The sequence below is a fragment of the Erinaceus europaeus genome, chromosome 1 (assembly GCF_950295315.1).
Source record: "Erinaceus europaeus chromosome 1, mEriEur2.1, whole genome shotgun sequence".
Classification (NCBI taxonomy): domain Eukaryota; kingdom Metazoa; phylum Chordata; class Mammalia; order Eulipotyphla; family Erinaceidae; genus Erinaceus; species Erinaceus europaeus.
In genome coordinates, this window is record NC_080162.1 from 6542531 (window position 1) to 6565378 (window position 22848).

At 39.0% G+C, this 22848-nt stretch overlaps 1 protein-coding gene across 1 annotated transcript in view; it reads right to left on the reverse strand.

The window, feature by feature from the left end:
• The window catches only part of PCDH15 (protocadherin related 15), a 448902-nt gene that overhangs the window by 270894 nt on the left and 155160 nt on the right, over positions 1 to 22848 (reverse strand). The gene's annotated exons all lie outside the window — the stretch shown is intronic.

The window sequence follows — 22848 nt, forward strand, 5'->3', positions numbered from 1 at the left end:
GTCTCTTCTTTTTTTTCAAATATATACATGTTTTAGTTTTTTATTATCTTTATTGGTTGGAGAGAGACAGCCGCAATCGAGAGCGTTGGGGGTTGTGGGAGAGAAGCAGAGACACCTGCTTCACCACTTGCAAAGCTTTCCCCCTGCAGGTGGGAAATGAGGACGTGCACCCAAGTCTTTGCACTCTGAAAAGTGTGCACTCAACCAGGTGTGCCACCACCGGGCCCCGATTCTACCCCATCTTGAGTATCCATAAAGATTAGTTCTTTTTTGCTAATGAAAAGGACATTTTTAAACCAGAAAAAGAGCATTAACAACCTGCAAGGTGTGAGAATTGATCAGCTAGAGCAGGAAACAATTAAGATGCAAAGAGTGAGAGAATTCTGGAGTAGGGGACTTGAGATGGTCAGAGCTGACTGATTAAATGAAGTTTTTATTATTTTTTTCTTTTTTATTGATTTATTTTTTTAGGGTCATGTTTGGGGTCAAGTGGTGGTACTCCTCGTTGAGAACACCCATGACCATATTCAAGACCCTGGTCCTCACTGCAGGAGGCAAACATTATGAACCCTGAAACTGTATCTCTTTCTCTCTCTATCTCCCCTTTCTCTCTCAATTTCTCTGTGTCCTATCAAATAAGAAAATACATTAAAGGAAAAAAAATAATGTCTTTTCATTTTCCCTTGGGCACTGTGAACTATGTAGCCAGTACAGAATGGTATTTTACCTGTGGTCAGTGAACAAGGTCCTTTTGTAGAGAGGTTTCCATGGACCATGACAATATAATCAGTTTAGAGTATATTCCTCTAGATTAAAATATGGAATAGTTCAACAAAAATTAAAGTGATTTGATAGCTGTTGAATCTTGTGAAAAGTGAGCTTGTATTGTGTGTCTTTTGTATTTAATTTTCTTTCTTTTTTTTTTAGCTAAAAAGAGAGGGGGAGTGGGAGGACAAAGAGAAAAAGTACCCTAATCTTTCTTCAGTGCAGTAAGAACAGGCCTCAAACTTGGACTGAGCACATGGCAACGTAGCACGACCGCCAAGGAAACTATTTTACCTGTCTTGCATTTAATTCTCTAATAATTGTTCTATTTATCCCAGCTCTCCTCCACACTGTGTGTCTGAGTCTATATGATTTCAGGGCTCCCTGTGAACTCTTATCTTTTCAAAATCCAAGATAGTGTGGGGGAAGGGGTTTGGAGGCAGAATACACCATAACATTTTCCCACCATTCCTGAAGCTTCCACCTGGTACCTGCCTCACCCCATGTTATGACTGGGGACTCATCCTGGAGTCTTGTGCACAACAAAGTGATTTCTCTACATGGTGAATTATCTTCCCAGCTCTCTAGTAAGTCTACTAAATATGCCCCTCGTTAGAAAGACTTTGAGAAGTACTGATTTGTTATGCCCATGTCAACAACAGTGTGGATCCCAATGAGAAGTATTAATTATTCAAAACCTCATAACTACTCAACATATGGAGATAGGTATAGAGAGATTGATAAATGAAGCGAGAGGAGACTATAAAAAAATAGTTGGCAAACTTGTATGCAAATCTGAAACCGAATATGAGCCGAAATAAACAATCTCATTGTTAGTGAATACTTCTAACTAACTTGAATCCACAAATTAGCCCCTTTTATTACCTATCCAATCAAACACAGAACTGCTTCCTTATCAGTGATAGTTAAAAAAAAATCAGGAGTCGGGCTGTAGTGCAGTGGGCTAAGCGCAGGTGGCGCAAAACACAAGGACCGGCATAAGGATCCCGGTTCGAACCCCGGCTCCCCACCTGCAGGGGAGTCGCTTCACAGGCGGTGAAGCAGGTCTGCAGGTGTCTGTCTTTCTCTCCTCCTCTCTGTCTTCCCCTCCCTCTCTCCATTTCTCTCTGTCCTATCCAACAAAGACAACAACAATAATAACTACAACAATAAAACAACAAGGGCAACAAAAGGGAATAAATAAATAAATTAAAAAAAAAATTTTTAATCTTCTTCTTATTTTTTTTCTTTAAAATTTTCCAAAATAGTTTGAGGAAATTACTTTATGTACTTTATCAAGCTTTCTAAGCCACCAGTCCTCTTTGCATGAAAAATATGATTATTTTCACTTATATACTATATGCCCTACTTGTTAAAGTGAAGGTCAGAGACAGAAGTAGAACTCTGTTAAAAATATCCACCTATGGACCAGCAAAATACTTCACTTGGATACTGGACTGATTTTAGCCATGTGTGTGACACAAGTTCAAGCCTGACTCTCACCGTATTGAAGGAAGATTTGGTGGAGTCATTTATTTCCCATCTCTATGCCTCTTGGTCTCTTTATCAGCATCTAGTTGAAGACACATGTTACAATCCCTCAGTTCCCACCTATAGGGGGAAAGCTTCACAAATGGTGAAGTGCCACAGGTGTCTCTCTGCCTCTCCCCCTCTTTACCATCCCCTTCCCTCTCGATTTCTGGATGCCTCTATCCAATAAATATACAAAGATTAAAAAACAAACAACCTTAAAATGTTCTTCTTTTTCTAACCTGAAATTATTCTGACATCGTGGCTTTGAGCATACTGCTATCCGCTTTTGATTTACATGGAAAGGGATGAGGTGCATATGAAAAGAAAATACATAACAACATATTTCAGGTTTTTGACAGATTTATATGTCTAGAGATTTTTTAAAAATCATCCTTACAAAGTATATACCCTATAGTGTCAAGTGGATCAAACATTCTTTTTTAAACTTAGACATAACAGAACATCTGCTTAAAAGGAGGAAAAATACACATTACAGCCAGCTTTAATGTTTGCAGAAGCGTTTGCTTGTTATTGCCTCATCACATTCTCTTTCTAGAATAATTGTCTGTCTTCATCTACCTATCCCTCAAATGAAACATGAACTATATACTTTGAATATAATGAATGTCCATGGCTACCTTCCTTCCATACACTCACAATGGTATTATTCAGATGATGTAACTATCATCTGAAACCTAGTGACGATCAGAAAATGTATCTTCCACTTTATAAACTAAAAATAAAGTGGAACAATGAATGATACTTCTGTTCCTAACATTTATCAAAAATCCAGAACTTTTTATGGAAATATGGAGGGAAAGGTTATAAATTAATACAATTTAGAGTGCTAATCTCTGTAATACCAGAGTAAAGAGTCAGAATGTTTGGGGACTGGTTGGTGGTACACCTGGTTGAGCACACATGTCACAGTGCGCAAGGACCCAGGTTCAAGCCCCCAGTCCCCACCTGCAGGGGGAAAGCTTTGCAAGTGGTGAAGTAGGGCTGTAGGGGTCTCTCTGTCTCTCTCCCTGTCTGTCTTCCCTCCTCCTCTCAATTTCTGGCTGTCCATCCAATAAATAAATAAAGACATTAACCTGTCTATCCAATAAATAAATAAAGACATGGACCTTCCATATGATTCAGTAATTTCTCTCCTGGAGTTATACCCCAAGGACTCCATAACACCCAACCAAAAAGAGGTGTGTACTCCTATGTTAATAGCAGCACAATTCATAATAGCTAAAACCTGGAAGCAACCCAGGTGCCCAACAACAGATGAGTGGCTGAGAAAGCTGTGGTATATATACACAATGGAATACTATGCAGCTATCAAGAACAATGAACCCACCTTCTCTGACCCATCTTGGACAGAGCTAGAAGGAATTATGTTAAGTGAGCTAAGTCAGAAAGATAAAGATGAGTATGGGATGATCCCACTCATCAACAGAAGTTGAGTGAGAAGATCTGAAAGGGAAACTAAAAGCAGGACCTGACCAAATGTAAGTAGGGCACCAAAGTAAAAACCCTGTGGTGAGGGGTAGACATGCAGCTTCCTGGGCCAGTGGGGGGTGGGAGTGGGTGAGAGGGATTGGTCACAGTCTTTTGTGGTGGGAATGGTGTTTATGTACACTCCTAGTAAAATGTAGTCATATAAAGCACTAGTTAATTAATATGAGAGGGGGAAAATTAATTGTATGTCTCGAAGTTTTTCAAAACACAAACTGAATCTTTTCAATATATAGGCTGTGTAATTGATATGCAGACTCTCTCAAATGCCTAGACCAAGTAGATCAGAAGCAACCAATAGCACAGCTATATACAAGATACTGGGTACTATACAGCAAACCCTAACAAAAGGACTTTTCAAAGTTAACCCAATTACCAAATAATGTGATGATAACATAAACTATCGATTGTCTTTTTGAACCCTAAAACAGCAGGAACCTCACATCTCCACTATAGAGCCTCTACTTCCCCCAGTCCTGGAACCCTTGGATAGGGCCCTCTTTCCCGTATGACTCTCCCAATCCATATCTGTGAGTTTTAGAGTACTGTACTTTGAGTTTAACTTAGCTCGTCTTAGATTGTGCTGCATCCTGCATGAATAAAGAGATACTGCCTACAGCTCAACCATGAGTCCCTGGTCGTCTGTTGCCCGCCGGTGAAGCTAGCCCAGTGAAAACAACCTAACCTGTCAAAAACAACATATGGCGCCCAACGTGGGGCGGAAATAAGCCCTGAAACATGGACAGGCATCAACATGGGACCCTACCTACCCATCGTCCAGATAAGTAAACTTGGCTACCCATCCACCATGGGTTGCCTTTCTACTTATGAAGAGGTTTGCCAAAGCCTCTACTGTTTCATCATGAGACAGTTACTCTGTTTCTGGAACATTTTACTCTGGGCCACACTTCGGTTCCCTCACCGGGAATTTTGGTTTCTTATGACCGGGATCATAGAGCTTGGGAAATGCATGGAGATTTCTCCTTGGACTTTCTGGATTCCCTCTCCCATGTTTCCTGAGGAAAAGGACTACATTTTGCTCCGGGCCACAGTTTGGTTCTTTATGACCCTGATCGTAGACCTTGGGATATGCATGGGGATTTCCCCTGGGACTTTCTGGACTTCTTCTCGAATGTTTCCCGTGGAGAAGGACTACTCTAATTTGAAGAACATTCTCGAGTACCCTGGCAGTTCCCAAGTATGGAGACACGTGGTTAGTTCTACTCTCTTGATTGGAATCTTTCTTCGATGGGAAGACACTTTTAAAAATGGGTGCCTGAAGCAATCCAGCAGGAACAGTCAGAAGCACCCTAAATGGAATTTTGAGGAGCTTTTTGGACTAGGACACCCTCCGGGGATTCTTAATCCTACATGGTGAGATCTTGATAATCTGGTTCAAGTTGCGTTTCATAAGAGAATGATTTGAATGACTGAATTTTTGTTTGACATTGACTTAAAAAAAAAATGCTGGACACAGCCATGATTTCTAGAGACATCCAGAAACAATCCAAAAAATTGTTTTTTCCTCCTTTGATTTCTTTTTTACGTCTTGGCATAAATCTGAAATGTTTAATCCTCAAAATGGTATGAGTTATGGGTGGGGCAGATAGTGCAATGATTATGTTAATAATTCTCATGCCTGAGGCTTTTAACCGTGGTTCTTCTGTTTACCTTTCCACATTTTATTGAGTTTAAACTATTTAAACAACCTTAAAATCATACTAGAAAGGACTTCCAATTTTAATGGAATTATCAATTATAGTAAACTTCTAATCTGCTACAAGTTTTGTTCAACAAGTAAGTGAATTTCAGCTGTCAAGTCTTCACATGAAAAAGCATCTACTCAGATGGAATTCCCGGAAATCCATTTGGACTCCTGTTCTCTGACATCGCCCCCAGAAACCAATGATGAGACCTGGCACGTCCTGAAGAAACAGATTCACAGACTCCAAAGACCACTCTCTACAGAAAAGCAGAATTCTGGTGGCCGACATTCCCCATCGAGACAGACGTGCAGCATTTCATCCTCTGGCATTTTCTTCCATGGTCATCTACTTTGAACTGACACTTCCATCGGACTTACTGGTACTCGTTGCTGTGTTTCTCAAAGACTAACTTCAGCCAGAGCCTTGGGACTTTATAGGCCATGTTCCGTCACCTGCAGGCTCTGCCCCAGAGGCAGAAAACTCCCCCTCCTTATTAGGTTATGCCCACAGAGGCATGAAGCGCCCCAGGAGGCAAGAGATGCCCACAGAGGCAGGAAACGCCCTTAGAGGCAAGAGATGCCCCCAGAGGCATGAAACATTCCCAGAGGCAAGAAATGCCCTTTCGCCTGCTAGGCCTTGCCCTTTGATGCAAGAAAAGCTCCCCTTGGCATCACACTGATTATTGCTGCTCGCCTATTTTGTTTTCCATGTCTTATGCCAGTTCTTTTGAAAATGCCTGTACGATATAGGTTTCTGTTCACCCCACAATGGCCATTAGTTAAAAAGAAAGGGGGAATTGTTGGTATGCATGAGACCCCTTCTGTTTCATTTGGTTTAAATCCCCCCTGCTTAACACTATTCTATTTACATAACCACTGTTAACAAGTTCCACCCTCCCTCCAGGGCACTGTGGTTCAGTGATAGGATTCTCGCCTGCTCTGCCCCTTCTTTGTCACACTCTGATTTTCACCAGTTACTTTTCTCTCCACCCTCTCTATGTCACATCCTGTTTCCACCCTACTTGGCAAGTATATATAAAGACAGCATTGTGAGTTTTAGAGTACTGTACTTTGAGTTTAACTTAGCTCGTCTTAGATTGTGCTGTGTCCTGCATGAATAAAGAGATATTGCCTACAGCTCAACCATGAGTCCCTGGTCGTCTGTTACCCGCCGGTGAAGCTAGCCTGGTGAAAACAACCTAACCCGTCGAAAACAACACATATCAAATAATATTGCATCTGCCAATCACAACCTAACCAACGCAATGATTGCCACCTCAACATGCTTCACTTCAGACTGTCCAGAGACTTCACGTGTGGAATGACAACCCTTCAGCTTCATTACTCGGGTGAGACCTTTCCTTTCATAGTATACTCTAATTCCATCTCAGGTGGTTCACTTTCTAACAAAGTCCCAAAACCTAGATATATACCAGTTTCTGTGAGAGAGAGCATATGTTCACACATATCCATAAACTATTGCAAAATATATACCTGAAAGCAGAAGTACACTAGAGTTTGCAGTGAGTACCCCCCTAACACTTCCTCTCCACTATTCCAAGATTTGGGTCCATGATTGCTCAACAATTTGTTTGGCTTCGTATGTTAACTCTCTTTTCAGTCACCAGGTTCCAGATGTCATCAGGATGCCGGCCAGGCTTCCCTAGACTGAAGACCCCACCAATGTGTCCTGGAGCTCAGCTTCCCCAGAGACTCACCCTACTAGGGAAAGAGAGAGGCAGACTGGGAGTATGGACTGACCAGTCAACGCCCATGTTCAGGGGGGAAGCAATTACAGAAGCCAGACCTTCCATCTTCTGTAACCCACAATGACCCTGGGTCCATGCTCCCAGAGGGATAGAGAATGGGAAAGCTATCATGGGAGGGGGTGGGATATGGAGATTGGGTGGTGGGGATTGTGTGGAGTTGTACCCCTCCTACCCTATGGTTTTGTTAATTAATCCTTTCTTAAATAATAAAAAAAAAGTATCAGAATGTTCAGGGAAGTGATTCTTTGATGACAGAGGAGAAAAATCTTTAACATAACATAGCCAAAGTAACCCCCATAATACAAATAACATTGAAAAGTTCATGGGTATAGGACATTTGATCCATACACATTATACTGTACCAGCTTCAGAAAATTCATAAATAATAAACTCTTGTGTCATCTCCAGGGGAAACATCTAGCCTGCTTTATAGGAAATATTCGACAAAAAGAGAGGGAGGAAAAAGAAACCTCTAGATCATTTCAAAGATGTTAGAAAAACAAATTAGCACCTCTGACAGGACCTGATAATACAAAGGCATTTGCAATATGACAGTTTGCATTTCATTCCAACTGCTCTAGCAGTGGATCAATTCTATAGTCAAGGCAGCAGGAATTTATGTTGAAAACTAAAAATAATTTCTTGAGGTTCAATTGCAAAGCTTTTTGAAGCCATTTTAAAGACAAGAAGGTTGGATAAAGACTGAAATGCATGCTGCATGCCAATATAGGAATGACCTTACTCTTATACAGAAAGAGTTGCATTACAAAAATATTTTTTCCAGATAACTATAGGTTGCAGTGTCTTCACCTCTCACCATTTTTCTATTTTCTCCTGCTATTTTTGTCTGAGTTCTTTCCCTTACTTTGGAAGTTTTCAGCAAGGAAAAGCTAGAATAGAAAAGAGATATCAAACAGCCCAAGTCACTCAGCTCACTGAGAAGTTGAATCAGATGGTTAAAAAAAAAATAGATAAATGGCTTTCCTATTGTCAGAAGTCATTTTCTATATGAATAAGAATTGAGAAGCAACCACAGAAAAATAAAATCAAGGACCATGAAACAGACTATAGAAAGAAAATAATGATTAGCCTTGTGAACAAATAAAACTACTCAGCTATTTTAATGATAATTTACTGAATGGATTAAGGCAATTTGTGTCACCAGAAAAAAAAAAAAAAAGCAGAACAGAGCAATGTCTAGCACAGGCTTTCCTGAGCCTTACAATTTGAGGTGAAATCCTTACTCTACAATAGGATTCTATTTGAACATGGGAGTGGGAGGGACTAACTTCACTGCTTGCTTGAGAGTAGAAAAGAGGTTTCCAAGTGTTTAGTGGAGTTCCTGGTTGAATTCATTTACAGTCAGATGTTGTTGCTATTGGCAATATTATCTCACTTGCAACTTGAATTTTCAGAGGGCCACTTTGTTTTCTAAAGTGTAACGGATCCTTTTTTTTCCCAATAGAAAAGCTAGTAAAGTCATAAATTGAGATAAGTATTTCTTAGAATACCTCCTTTTTTTAAATTTAGAATACATCTACTTTGCTTTCTTTCCTGCCATCTATTGGTTCAGATTTAAAATCCAAAATAGTAACACAAGTTAACAGAAAACCAAAACTGATTCCTTCTGGAGGACAGAAAACAATAGCCACCATTAGTTAAGCACTCCCTTTTACCTTTAAAACACTGATCTGTCTGTCACACAGAGTTGCAATCTTTGCCACAAAGATAATGCTCTGTCCTATTTCAAGGCTCTTAAAATTCTCTTACTAGCTTATATCAAAGGATAATTTTACTATTTAGTCTCTGTCCTTTGCACCTACATGATTCCATATCTCCCAACAGATTCTTAGCCTTTTTAATTTTTTCCCATTTTTTTCAAAGTGTTAGGTGAGAGAAAGTGAGAGCTAGACAGAGAGAAAAGGAGAGATACCACAATGCTACTTTAGCATTCACGAGGAAGGAAAAAAAACAGAACATTATTATGCTATTCTGTTGTTTTGTATTTTGTGTTTTCATGTGATCCCTATATGAAAACTTGCATCTCTGAGCCATTTCCCTGCCCCAGATTGCTCATTATAATTTGGAAGAAAGCTTACTGCTGATAAATGCATACTGCATATTGAGAGAGGTGAAACTTAAATATTTCAAGTTTAAAAGGCCATTTTAAAAGTTTTTGTTTTCCCTGCATGAGTCACTAGGAAAAGGATTATTGGATCATATGGCAGGCCCTTTTCTAAAATTCTAATGAATCCCCAAACTGTTTTCCATAAGGGTAGAACCAACTTACATCCCCATCAGCCATGGAGGAGAATCCCTTTCCCCTAACAACTTCACCAACTGTTGCTGTTTCTGCCTTTTCTGATGTGTGGCATTCTCACAAATATGAAATGGTATCTCAGAGGTTATGTAAACAGAATGAAGTGGTTATGTAAATAGAATAGTATTAAGCAGGGGGGATTAAACTAATGAAACAGAAGGGGTTTTTAGAAGCATACCAATACTTAATATAAAGGTTCATAATGGTTTTCAGTGACTCAATAAGTGCAGCAAGCAATTAGAAAGACCTAAAAAAGACACTTAAAAAATAGGTACAAGACACATCACAGTTACAATGAAAAGAAGGATAAAGAAAGGTTCCTAAAGGCTGCAATAGAAAAACAAAAAGTCAAATGCAAGGGAAAATCCGTAAGACTATCAGCAGACTTCTCCACTCAAACTCTAAAATCCAGAAGAGAATGGCAAGATATCTATTGAGCCCTGAGTAAAAAAAGTTTTCAACCAAGGATAGACTATCCTGCTAGACTTTCATTCAAACTAGATGGAGGGATAAAGACCTTTTCAGACAGACAACAGTTAAAGGAAGCAACCATCACCAAGCCTGCCCTTAAAGAGGATCTAAAAGACCTCTTATAAACAAGAAAATCACTATAATACTTGCAAAATATCAGAGAAAATAAAAAAAAAACGGTTGAATAATGGTACTACAATACATTAAATTCATAATATCAATAAATGTCTGTTGGGCAGTATGCCAGTTCCCCCTGCTTAATTACTGTGGTCTATTTACATAAACCACTGTTAACTAAGCACTACCCTGCCTCCAGAGCATTGGTTTAATCCCTCTGGTTCATACTCTCTTTTTGCTCCGCCCCTCTCCTTGTCACACCCTGATTTCCACCAGTCTCTTATTGCATACCTTAAGGACTTAGAGGAAGAGGAACAAAGGAACCCTAAAGAAACCAGAAGGACAGAAATAACTAAAATTAGAGCTGAAATAAACAACATAGAAAATAAGAGAACCATCCAAAAGATCAATGAAGCCAAATGTTGGTTCTTTGAAAAATTAAACAAGATTGACAAATCCCTAGCCCAACTCACAAAAAAAAAAAAAAAAAAAAAAAAAAGGGAGAAGACCCAGATTCATAGAATTGTAAATGATAGAGGAGATATCACAACTGACACCACAGAAATCTGGAAAATCATGTGAAACTTCTGTGAAGAACTATACACCACCAAGCTAGAGAATCTGGAAGAAATGGAAGAATTCCTAGAAACATATGCCATTCCAAAACTGAACCAAGAACTACCAAACCTAAATACACTAATCACAGGCAAAGAAATTAAAACAGTTACTAAGAATCTCCCCAAAAACAAAAGTCCTGGACCAGATGGCTTCACAAAAGAATTCTACAAAACCTTAAGGAAACAGTTAATACCCATACTTCTAAAGTTTTTCCATAATATCGAAGAAACAGGAATACTCCCTTCCACCTTCTATGAAGCCAACATCATCCTGATACCAAAAGCAGATAGAGACATAACAAAAAAGGAAAACTACAAACCAATATCTCTGATCAACATAGATGCCAAAATATAAAACAAGATCTTTGCCAAACAGATATAGCAGTATATAAAAAAGATTTTTCATCATGACCAAGTGGGATTTATCCCAGATATGCAAGGCTGGTTTAACATACGTAAGTCAATAAATGTCATTCACCACATCAATAAAAGCAAAGCCAAACACCACATGATTATCTCAGTAGATGCAGAGAAAGCCTTTGACAAAATCAAACACCAATTCATGCTCAAAACTCTATAAAAAATGGGAATAGACAGGAAATTCCTCAAGATAATGGAATCCATATATAGCAAACCTACAGCCAACATCATACTCAGTGGACAGAAGCTGAAAGCATTCCCCCTGAGATCGGGGACTAGACAGTGATGTTCACTATCTCCATTACTCTTCAACATAGTATTAGAAGTTCTTGCCATAGCAATCAGGCAAAATCAAAGGAATACATATTGGAAGAGAAGAAGTCAAGCTCTCACCATTTGCAGATGATATGGCAGTATACTTAGAAAAACCTAAAGGGATAGAGAATGGGAAAGCTATCAGGGGAGGGGGTGGGATATGGAGAATGGGTGGTGGGAATTGTGTGGAATTGTACCACTCCTACCCTATGGCTTTGTTAATACTTTCTTAAATAAAAATTTAAAAAAAATAAATAAAATATAAAAAAAGAAAAGCCTAAAGAATCCAGCATAAAACTACTGAAAGTTATTAGGCAATATACCAATGTGTCAAGCTACAAAATCAATGTACAAATTCAGTGGCATTTCTTTATGCAAACACTAAATCTGAAGAAGAAGACATCCAGAAATCACTCTCATTCACTGTTGCAGCAAAATCAATAAAATACCTATGAGTAAAGCTGACCAAAGAGATGAAAACTTGTGTACTAAAAACTATGAGTCACTATTCAAGGAAATAAAAACTGATACCAAGAAATGGAAAGACATTCCATGCTCATGGATTGGAAGAATAAATATCATCAAAATGAATATTCTCCCCAGAGCCATATACAAATGTAATGTGATACCCATCAAAGTTCCACCAAGCTTCTTTAAGAGAATAGAACAAAACTAAAATAATGCAGGGGTAGATAGCATAATGGATATGCAAAGAGACTCTCATGCTTGAGGCTCCAAAGTCCCAGGTTCAATCCCCTGCACCAACATAAACCAGAGCTGATCAGTGCTCTGGTAAAATTAATTAATTAATCAATTAATTAATTAACTAACTAATTAATTAAAAACTACAATCATTTATCTGGAACAAGAAAACACCTAGAATTGCCAAAACCATCTTGAGGAAAAGAAACAGAAATTGAGGCATCACACTTCCAGATCTCAAACTATATTATAAGGCCATCATCATCAAAACAGTCTGGTACTGGAAAAAAACAGGCACACAGACCAGTGAAACAGAATTGAAAGCTCAGAACTAAACCCCTACACCTATGATTATCTAATTTTTGATAAAAGGGTGTTGCGAACATGTGTAAGCCTGACAGAGCTTAGGGAGAACCACCCCCATCTGGATGGAGGTCTGAGAAGATAACCTCTTGTTAAGTCTCTCTCAACCGAGGTGAGCATATGGGGGGAAACTCAGACTTGGTTCTTTCCTTCTTGACTCTCAGGCCCACAGAAACCCCAGTACTTCCCTCCATTAACTGCAGGCCACATGGCTGCAGATTCACTTATTCAAAGTCACCTTCTGATCACAGAAGAACACACCTTATCACACACTTCATCACACACCTCAGACCCCAGACAAGAGAAATTCCAAACTATATGGCCTTTTGATATTCATCTTCTCTCTGTCTCACCGTATGGGTTCAACCCCTATGCTTCTCTCAAATACCTTTGGATAATTAAGTTGCTTGTGTCATGGAAAATAACTGTCTTGCATCTCATCAATTCCTGTCATACCAGCCCCCTACCTTAGAGGCATGCTGACTGTTAAGAAACCTGTAATTTCTGACATATTTCAACAATAATTACCTCCATTGCTTTTCTATTTAACTCATGTCCATTTTGCTAATAAATGGACTCTAGGATTCTGGGATTCTAGGACTCAGATTCTAGGCATGCTAAGAGTCCCCTGGTGTCTTTTACTTCGTGTCACCCCTGTCGTGAGTGAGAAAGAACCAGCCAGTTACCTTTTCCCTGGAGACTACCCCGCTGGAGAGGGAGAGAGATACCCCGCAAAAAGGGCCCAAAATATTAAATGGAAGAAGGAGGCTCTCTTCAACAAATGCTGCTGGGAAAACTGGGTTGAAACATGCAGAAGAATGAAACTAAACCACCTTATCTCACCAGAAACAAAAATCAGCTCCAAATGGATCAATGACCTGTATGTTAGACCAGAAACTATCAAATACCTAGAGGAAAACATTGGTGGAACACTTTCCCACTTAAACCTCAAGGGCATCTTTGATGAAAAAAAACACAATTGCAAGGAAGTCTAAAGCATAAACAAACTAATGGGACTACATCAAATTGAAAAGCTTATGCACAACCAGAGAAACTACCACAAAAACAAAGAGAACCCTCACAGAATGGAAGAATATCTTCACATGCCATACATCAGATAAGAGACTGATAACCAAAATATACAAAAAGCTCAGCAAACTTAGCACCAAAAAAGGAAATGACCCCATCCAAAAATGGGCAGAGGATATGAACAAGACATTCACCTTAGAGGAGATCCAAAAGGCTAACAAACACATGAAAAACTGTGCCAGGTCACTGATTGTCAGAGAAATGCAAATAAAGACAACATTGAGATACCACCTCACCCCTGTGAGAATGGCATACATCAAAAAGGACAGCAGCAACAAATGTTGGAGAGGCTGTGGGGACAGAGGAACACTTCTGCACTGCTGGTGGGAATGTAAATTGGTCAAGATACTCTGGAGAGCAGTCTGGAGAACTCTCACAAGGCTAGACCCGGACCTTCCATATGATCCAGTAATTCCTCCCCGGGGATATATCCCAAGGATTCCATAACACCCAGCCAAGATGATATGTGTACACCTATGTTCATAGCAAGCACAATTCATAATAGCTAAAACCTGGAAGCAATCTAGGTACCCAACAACAGAAGAATGGCTGAGAAAGCTGTGGTATATATACACAATAGAATACTACACAGCTATTAACAATGAGCCCACCTTCTCTGACCCATCTTGGATTGAGCTAGAAGGAATTATGTTAAGTGATCTAAGTCAGAAAGATAAAGATGAGTATGGGATGATCCCACTTATCAAGAGAAGTTGAGAAAGAAGAACAGAAAGGGAAACTAAAAGCAGAATCTGATTAAATTGAGAGCAGGGCACCAAAGTAAAAATCCTGCGGTGAGGGGGAGGGTGGACATTCGGTTTCCTGGGGCAGTGGGGGAGGGGAGGTGGTGGATGGGTGCAAGGGGACACAGTCTTTTGGGGGTGGGAATGGTGTCTATGTACACTCCTATTAAATTGTAGTAATATAAATCACGTTTAATTAATATGAGAGGGGAAAATTGATTGTATGTCTCAAACATTTTAAAACACAGACTGTCTTTCTAATTCATAGACTGAGTCTTTGATATGTTGACTATCTCCAAAGCCTAGACCAGGGAGAACAGAAGCAACAGTGGCACTGCTATATACAAGATGCTGGGTATTATACAGCAAATCGTAACAAAGGGACTTTTCAAAGTTAACCCAATTACCAAATAATGTGATGATAACAATAACTATCCATTGTCTTGAACCCTAAGACAGCAGGAACCTCACATTTCCACTATAGAGCCTATATTTTCCCCAGTCCTGGAACCTTAGGGTGGGGCTTACTTTCCTACAGGCTTCTCTCAATTCATATCAAATAATATTGATCACAGCCTAATCAACATGAGTGCCACCTCAGCATGCTTCACTTCAGACTGTGCCCAGAGACTTCAGGTATGGAACGACAACCCTTCAGCTTCATTACTTGGGTGAGACCTTTCCTTTCATAGGATTCTCTAATTCCATTCCAGTTCGTTCATTCCTAACAACGTCCCAAAACCTAGATATAGACCAGGTACCCTGAGATAGAGCATATGTTCGCATGTATCCATAAACTAGGGCAAAATATATACCTGAAAGCAGAAGTACTCAATAGTCTGCAGTGAGTACCCCCCAACACTTCATCTGTACTATTCCAGCATTTAGGTCCATAATTGTTCAACAATTTGTTTGCCTTTGTATGTTAACTCTCTTTTCAGCTACCAGGTTCCAGATGCCAGCAGGATGCCGACCAGACTTCTCTGGACAGATGACCCAACCAGTGTGTCCTGGAGCTCTGTTTCCCCAAAGACCCACCCTACTAGGGTAAGAGAAAGGCAGGCTGGGAGTATGGATTGACCAGTGAACACCCATGTTCAGCGGGGAAGCAATTACAGAAGCCAGACCTTCTACCTTCTGCATCCCACAATGACCTTGGGTCTATATTCCCAGAGGGATAAAGAATGGGAAAGATATCAGGGGAGGGAATGGGATATAGAGATCTTGTAGTGGGAATTGTGTGGATTTGTACCCCTCCTATCCTATGGTTTTGTTAATGTCTCCCTTTTAAAATAAATAAATAAATAAATATTAGGTACCATAAAGTAATTAAATCAAATAGTTTCTACTTAGACCTAGATACCTGTTCTTCATTACACCATGTCTGCTGTATTGCTTGATGTTGTGGTCTATTTACATAATCATTGTTTAGTCTGAGACCCACTCTGCCTACAGGGCATTGGTTTAATCCCTACTGGTTCGAGCTCTTTTTCTACTCCACCGCCTCTCCTATTCACTTTCTTTATACACCCTGCTACTTGCTTCCTGTAAATTATAAATGCAGATTCTTTTCTGATCAATAAATATTGGATTGCATTCCCGCTCAACCATGAGATCCCAGTCGTCTCTCTCCTGCTCCTGAAGCTAGCCCAGCATATACCCTACTAACCTACTTCCTGTTTCACTTCCCTCAGTCACTTCAGGGCTAACCTTGTCAGATAAGGTAAGGACTACAAAAGCTGGATAGGGAAAGAGATCAACATGCTTTAATGATGAATCTTTAGTCAGTACCAGGCCACCCCACCACAGGGGCCCTATTCAGAGAGTCCTGGGATTCCTACACAGTCATGATGGGCCTAGACCTCTAACTTTCCACTGTCACTGGTCACCTCTATCAGATACAATATAGTTTAGCCTCTTGTGGGGCCTCGACAGGATCTTGCCCTCAATGTAGGTCAACATTGGTAGGGGCTGCCCAATTCTCCAAAGTTAGGTTGGATATATATATATTCTGCCACAAGAGGAAGATGGGTCCTGAAATGAGTGCAGCCGAGAATATTCCTAGCTATGACAACAGAATGTGAGCTCTGGCCTACAGGGCTGCAGAGCTTACACAGGTTCCTGTTTTGAACATGGGACCCAGCTCAAATTGATGGGGTTTACAGTTAACAATATTTATATAATTTCTCCCATATTTGGGAGCTACTCTCTTCCCTGATGCAGCTTTCTGGTCCTGTTCCCAACTCTGAGACAATCTCCCCAGACAAAACCTTTAGCATAACTACAGGTTGACTGTCAGGCTCAGGCAAAAGTTAGTAAAATTGTGGGCCCCTTGGAATATATCTAAAATAGACCTATAAGCCTTTTCCAAAATGGAGACTCCAAATCTCATCTACTATAGTCTTTACCTTTAGATTCCTGATTATTAAAACATTATAACTTTTTAACATATGTCAAACATATGTGATTATTCTTTAATTTGACCATTGACTCTGGCAGCTGCATAGATATGATTGTCAGGAAAGCAAGAAAAGAAAACTCGAAAACTGCAAGATTCATAAGCCAGAGTAACAATTTTCCCTTTTACTTCTCTCTGAGTAGTTACTAGACACAAGGTTATGACCAAATTAAATAATAATCACATATGTTTGACATATGTTAAACATTTATAGTTGTTAGCATATTATGGTAGATGATTCAATAATATATCACAATGTATCAGTAAAAAAACAGAAATAAAAGAAAGTAAATGAGATGTGCAGTCTTAGATACAACCAATAATTTGAATTAAAGGCATTTATTATAGACTATAATTTTTAAAGTTGCTCTGAATCAAGCCATTTTTTTCTATTTTTATTTTGTTGTTTAAAACAGTGGACACTAGATTTCTTGTTCTACATTTAGCACTTAATTTCCTATCTTTAATAATGGACTATGTGATATATATATATATATATATATATATATATATATATATATATGTGTGTGTGTGTGTGTGTGTGTGTGTTTGTGTGTGTATTGTATATTTCTAAACAGATTCGGATATCTCTTTTCAAGGAAGTTATCTCTTTTTCTCTGTCTATAAGTTTAATTGATACTGTTCTGCAATTGAGATAAGGAAGGGATATGAAATGGTGGAAATTTCTGAATGCTGAACAATGGTAATCAGTTAAACTATAAACTATATTGTTTGGCCATGTTGTGGAAGCCATATTGATCCTCCAGAAACTTGACAAGGATAAGACACTCAGCATGAGATGGAGGTCTTGCAGACATACAGGAAGTACACAGGAGTAGCCAAGGCACAGTGTGCAAGAATACGAATGTTTGACTGGATTCTTGAGGTCTTTGTCCTTTTTCTACAACTTATTAACACAATGAACTTGGAAAAATGCCATCTGTTCATTGTGGTTTGTTTTCCCCTTTTGTAAAGCTATGGTAATTGCTCTAATCACACTGGTCTTCTCAATGTGACCATTTTATAGTTAAACTGATTATCATTGATCAGCATTCAAACATATCCACCTGTTAATTACCCTTCCCCATGTCAAGTGCCGAGCACTGCTTACTTCGCTTAATTGATTAGGAGAAATAAATAACTGCCCTTGTGCACAGCTTACTGAAATAGGGGTATTTATTGCTTCTATCACTTCTGGTTAAGGAAGTACTAGGTTTTGTTTTGTGTTGTTTTATTTTCATGGCAAACACTGACCTCAGTCAAAAAGTCTTTAGTTCTATTTGAAAGTTGTTTCAATATCCTTGTTTCTGGACTGAAAATTGAACATGAGAAAGTCATGATGAACTGGACATGAAATTTGGCAACAAAAAATAACTATCCCAACTGCTTCACAATTCAGAACTTAAAAAAATAGAACGCAGTGACTTCAAGAGACTGGAATATGACAAAAGTGCTATTAGATGGTAAAGCATGTTAAGAATGGTAAAACATGTTAAGCAGATTTCATTTAGAAAAATGCTCACTGTAGGAATTCAGAAAGCAATGACACTTGATGTCTGTTTTAGTCATGAGATCAGTGTAGGCCTCCTGCAGGAAGATTCTAGATTCTACTATTCTTAACTCAGACATGACTTATAACATGGCTTGTTAAATAAAAATGTGGGCTAAAAGGTGTGTGCCCATCTTGGGGAGAGTATTAAGAATCATTGATAATTTATATAGAAGCTCCACATCTAAATTTTAAAGACATTTTTCAATGATATGAATCCAATTGCAAAGAAGACTAAATAAAAAATAAACCAATGGGACTAAATCAAATAAAAAAATTTCTGTACAGCAAAAGAAAGCATCATCCAAACAAAGAGACCTCCCATGTAAAGGAAGAAAATCTTTACATGACATATGCCAGACTAGAGGCTAGCCAAAATATATAAAGAGTCTGCCATTTTCAATAACAAGAAAACAAAAATGGGGAGAGGGTATGAACAGAATATTCTCCATAGAAGAGAAACAAAAGGCAAATAATATATGAAACATGCCCCAAGTCATTGGTTGTCAGAGAAATGCAAATGAAGACAGCAATGAGATATTACTTCAGTCCTGTGAGAATGTCATACATCAGAAAAGAGCATCAACAAATGCTGGAGAGGTTGTGGGGTCAAAGGAACCCTACTGCACTGCTGGTGGGAATGTAAATTGGTCCAACCTCTGTGGAGAGCAGTCTGGAGAATTCCCAGAAGGCTAGAAATGGACCTACCCTATGACCCTACAATTCCTCTCTTGGGGATATATCCGAAGGAACCAAACATACCCATCCAAAAGGGTTTGTGTATGTCTATGTCCATAATAGCACAGTTTGTAATAGCCAAAACCTGGAGGCAACCCAGGTGTCCAACAACAGATGAGTGGCTGAGTAAGTTGTGGTCTATATACACAGCAGAATACTAATCAGCTATTAAAAATGGTAAATTCACCTTCTTTACACCATCTTGGATGGAGCTTGAAGATACAGTGTTAAGTGAGATAAGTCAGAAACTGAAGGATGTTTATGAGGTAATCTCACTCATAGACTGAAGTTGTAAAACAAGAGCAAAACGGAAAACTCTAAGCAGAAATTAGACTGGAGTTGGTGTATTGTACCAAAATAAAATACTCTGGGGTGGTGGGGGGGCAGGGTTCATGTTGTGGAACATGATAGCAGAAGAGGACTAATGGTTGCTGTATTTTTATGTGGAAATTCTATGCATGCACAAACTACTGTATTGCACTATCAGCTGTAAACCATTAATTCCCCAATAAAAAAAACAATAAAAATAATTTATTCCATCATTCTCAAGTACATGAAAATGATTGCAGACTGTTACAGCTGGTCCACAATGGACATGCACTATAAGTATAAATTGCCAAGATTTTAACTTTAAGTGCATAATAGCTATGTAACTAACATACTAAAGTCCTTTTAAGTGCCATGTAAATGCTGTTATTATGTCTATTATTGTATGAGAATGAGAACTATAGTAATAATACAAGTTCATTTCTAAGAAAAGATAGTGTTGATGATGAGGGGGTGGGTCAAATAATGGGGAATATCAGTCATTTTGAAAGAGGCGATGCTGTTATTAGGGTGTTAGCAAGTTGAAAGTTACTGTTCTTGGAAATAACACATAGTCCTATTTGGTAGCCCTGGCTCATATTTCCAGTGATGGAAATTATATAAAAAATTCAAAGAGACAAAGAGGAAGGAGGCTGTTGGAGTCCGACCATTTTATGGTTTAAATCCTCGAGGGACTGAAGAGATAGCTCACTAGGGAATAGGTAGGTAGGTGACCCAAATTACTGTGGTATGTTTGTATCTCTCTATCTGAAGGGAAGTGTCCATTACAGTGAAAATGCACATATATAAGGTCTCAGCTTTAAAAAAAGTAGACAAACAAATAATGATGGTGATGATAAAATAAATGAATCTGTGAGAGAACTGTGTTAATATTCATTAGGGTACTTGCTAATGGCAGAGAAGGGCATTAAGTTGGAGGTGCGTAGCGTACAGACACCTATCACAAGTAGGAGAGAAGTTGTATCTGTGAGTCAACAACTGGATTGGAAATCATTATTTCCCCCAACAGAATGATGTAGATGAACATAACATGATAAAAAAAAAAAAAAAAAAAACTCCAAAGACTAAGCACAGCTGGAGACATATAGAACATAAACACGAGTAGAAAGAAGCAAAAACAAAACAAAACAAAAGCTTGTAATGAATTGCTCTGGAATGGAGATGCTAATCGATTGCGTGGTCCAATTTCTGTGGGATAAATGGTTGGCAGCTGTTTCCACCTAGCAATGTGACATAATGAAAAGGGAACGTGCACATTGGTCATCACACTCTTGGTACAAAACCTGAATCCACCAGAGCATTTTAACATGTCTATCAGCGGGTCATAATTAGACAGACTCACGCTCTAGAGAAAGATAGGACCAGTTCTGAAGAAAACATAATCCTACCTCATGAAAGGACTCTGATCAGCAGAAAATAAAATTGAAAGACCAGAACTTTGGGTACCATTTCCTCTGCTGAACGCCATCAATTTATCAGCCAAATAATGCATCCTTTAATACATGGAAGAAAACCACAGCCTCCCTCACAATTTCCAGGAAGACTAAAGATACTTCATGAAAAAGGGAGAGGAGGATAACAAGGAGCATTGTCTGAAAAGAAACCACTTTCATCTCAGTCAAAATGGATTATTTTGAAGCTACTCTGCTGCTATTTCTCAAAAAATATATTTTCCCACAAATCCTGCCTCTCTTAAGTTCAGCAGTCAGTCAACAAGCAGATAGTGATTTGTGTGTGGGGGAAAAAAAAAGGTGAAATGTGGTCAGAAGTTCCTCCAAATTCATTCTCTCATTACAAGTATTTAGCAGAGTAATATTTGATTGAAGCTTTTTAACTCTTAGATCATTAGTTTAAATTCAGTCTCAGTTGATGATGAGCAAAGGGGATTATCTGGTGGTCTATGAAAAAATGTCTTGATGGTGTCATCCTCCCCTTCCCCACCCCCAGCACAGCCACTGGTTTCTATCAGAAGCACAGTGCATGAGTAGAATGTCACTGCAGTTTAGTACTAGAGACATTTGAGATCTAAAACAGGCCATGAACTTTTCATCTTTCACTTGCAGGCAGAATCATTCCCCTATAATAAGTTTCCTAGATCTTACTTGGATTTATTGAAATGAACCCTGAGCCAACTTCTAAATAACATGATGTCTTTCCATATAGAAAATTATATTATAGAAAGACACAGTCTTAATGAATAATATGAAAAAACCTTTTATTTTTTGGGTTGAACACTATCAATCTAATATGGACTTCCCCTGTTTTATTTTAATTGTTTTAAATGAGTCCTTTTGTATTTATCATTATATATGCATTTTGTCTAGAGACAGGGAGAAACTGAGAGAGAAATGTGAAAGAGACACCCGCTGCATTGTTTCATTTTTCCTGATGCTCTCACCCCCGCCTCCCACCATGCAGGTGGGGACTGGGGGCTTGAACTGGGACCCTTGCACACTGTAATGTGCGTGCTCAACTAGGTGCACCACCTGCTCCCTACTTGTCCTGTTTTAAATGTAAAGAACACATTTTCACTATTCAGTTAAATACATTTGTCTTACTTAATCTTCATGGTTTGTCTATGATGACCTTGCTCCCTGTATCTCCCTCCTGAAAACTGCAGGCCTCTTATGTTGTCCTTTAAACTGACAAAATTTCCTCTGTCCTAAATTATCTATTTTCATATGATGTTGGGGACTTCACCAGCTCTCCCCTACTCCATTGCGGTCTATTTACATAATCACTGTTTTACCTGAGACCCACCCTGTCTGCAGGGCACTGTTTAATCCCCACTGGTTTGCACTCTCTTTTAGCTCCGCCCCCTCTCCTAGTCACACCCTACCACTTCCTTCTTGGGATGTATAAAAGAATCTTCTTTTATGATTAAACACATTGGATTGCCTTCCAGCTCCGTGAGTCCTAGAGTCTCTCTCCTGTGATGCTAGTCTGACAGGAGGTCCTGATCCCTCTCTCATGCAGTAGCCTAGGTTGGCTCCAGTTGAGTTCTCTCCAACCCAGAGAGCACTTGCTTGGGAAAAAGCACCCTCAGGCTCTCCCGGCATTTGGCACCCAAACAGGGACCAGCAGTATAATTGCATTTTCCACATTTTAGTTGAAAACAAATAATAAAAGTAATACTCTCCAGGTATATGAGGAAAATACACGCCAGAACAAAGTTGCAAATACGTATCTAATATGATCGTCAGTTTTGTGGCTCTTTTTGCCACCACTGAGCTTTGTGTTGGCTCCATGACTCCACTCCTGAAATTCAATTTGGACTTGTTAAAAAAAAAATCACGTGCAATCTCTAAAGTATCCAACACCTTATAGAATTTTCATGTTAG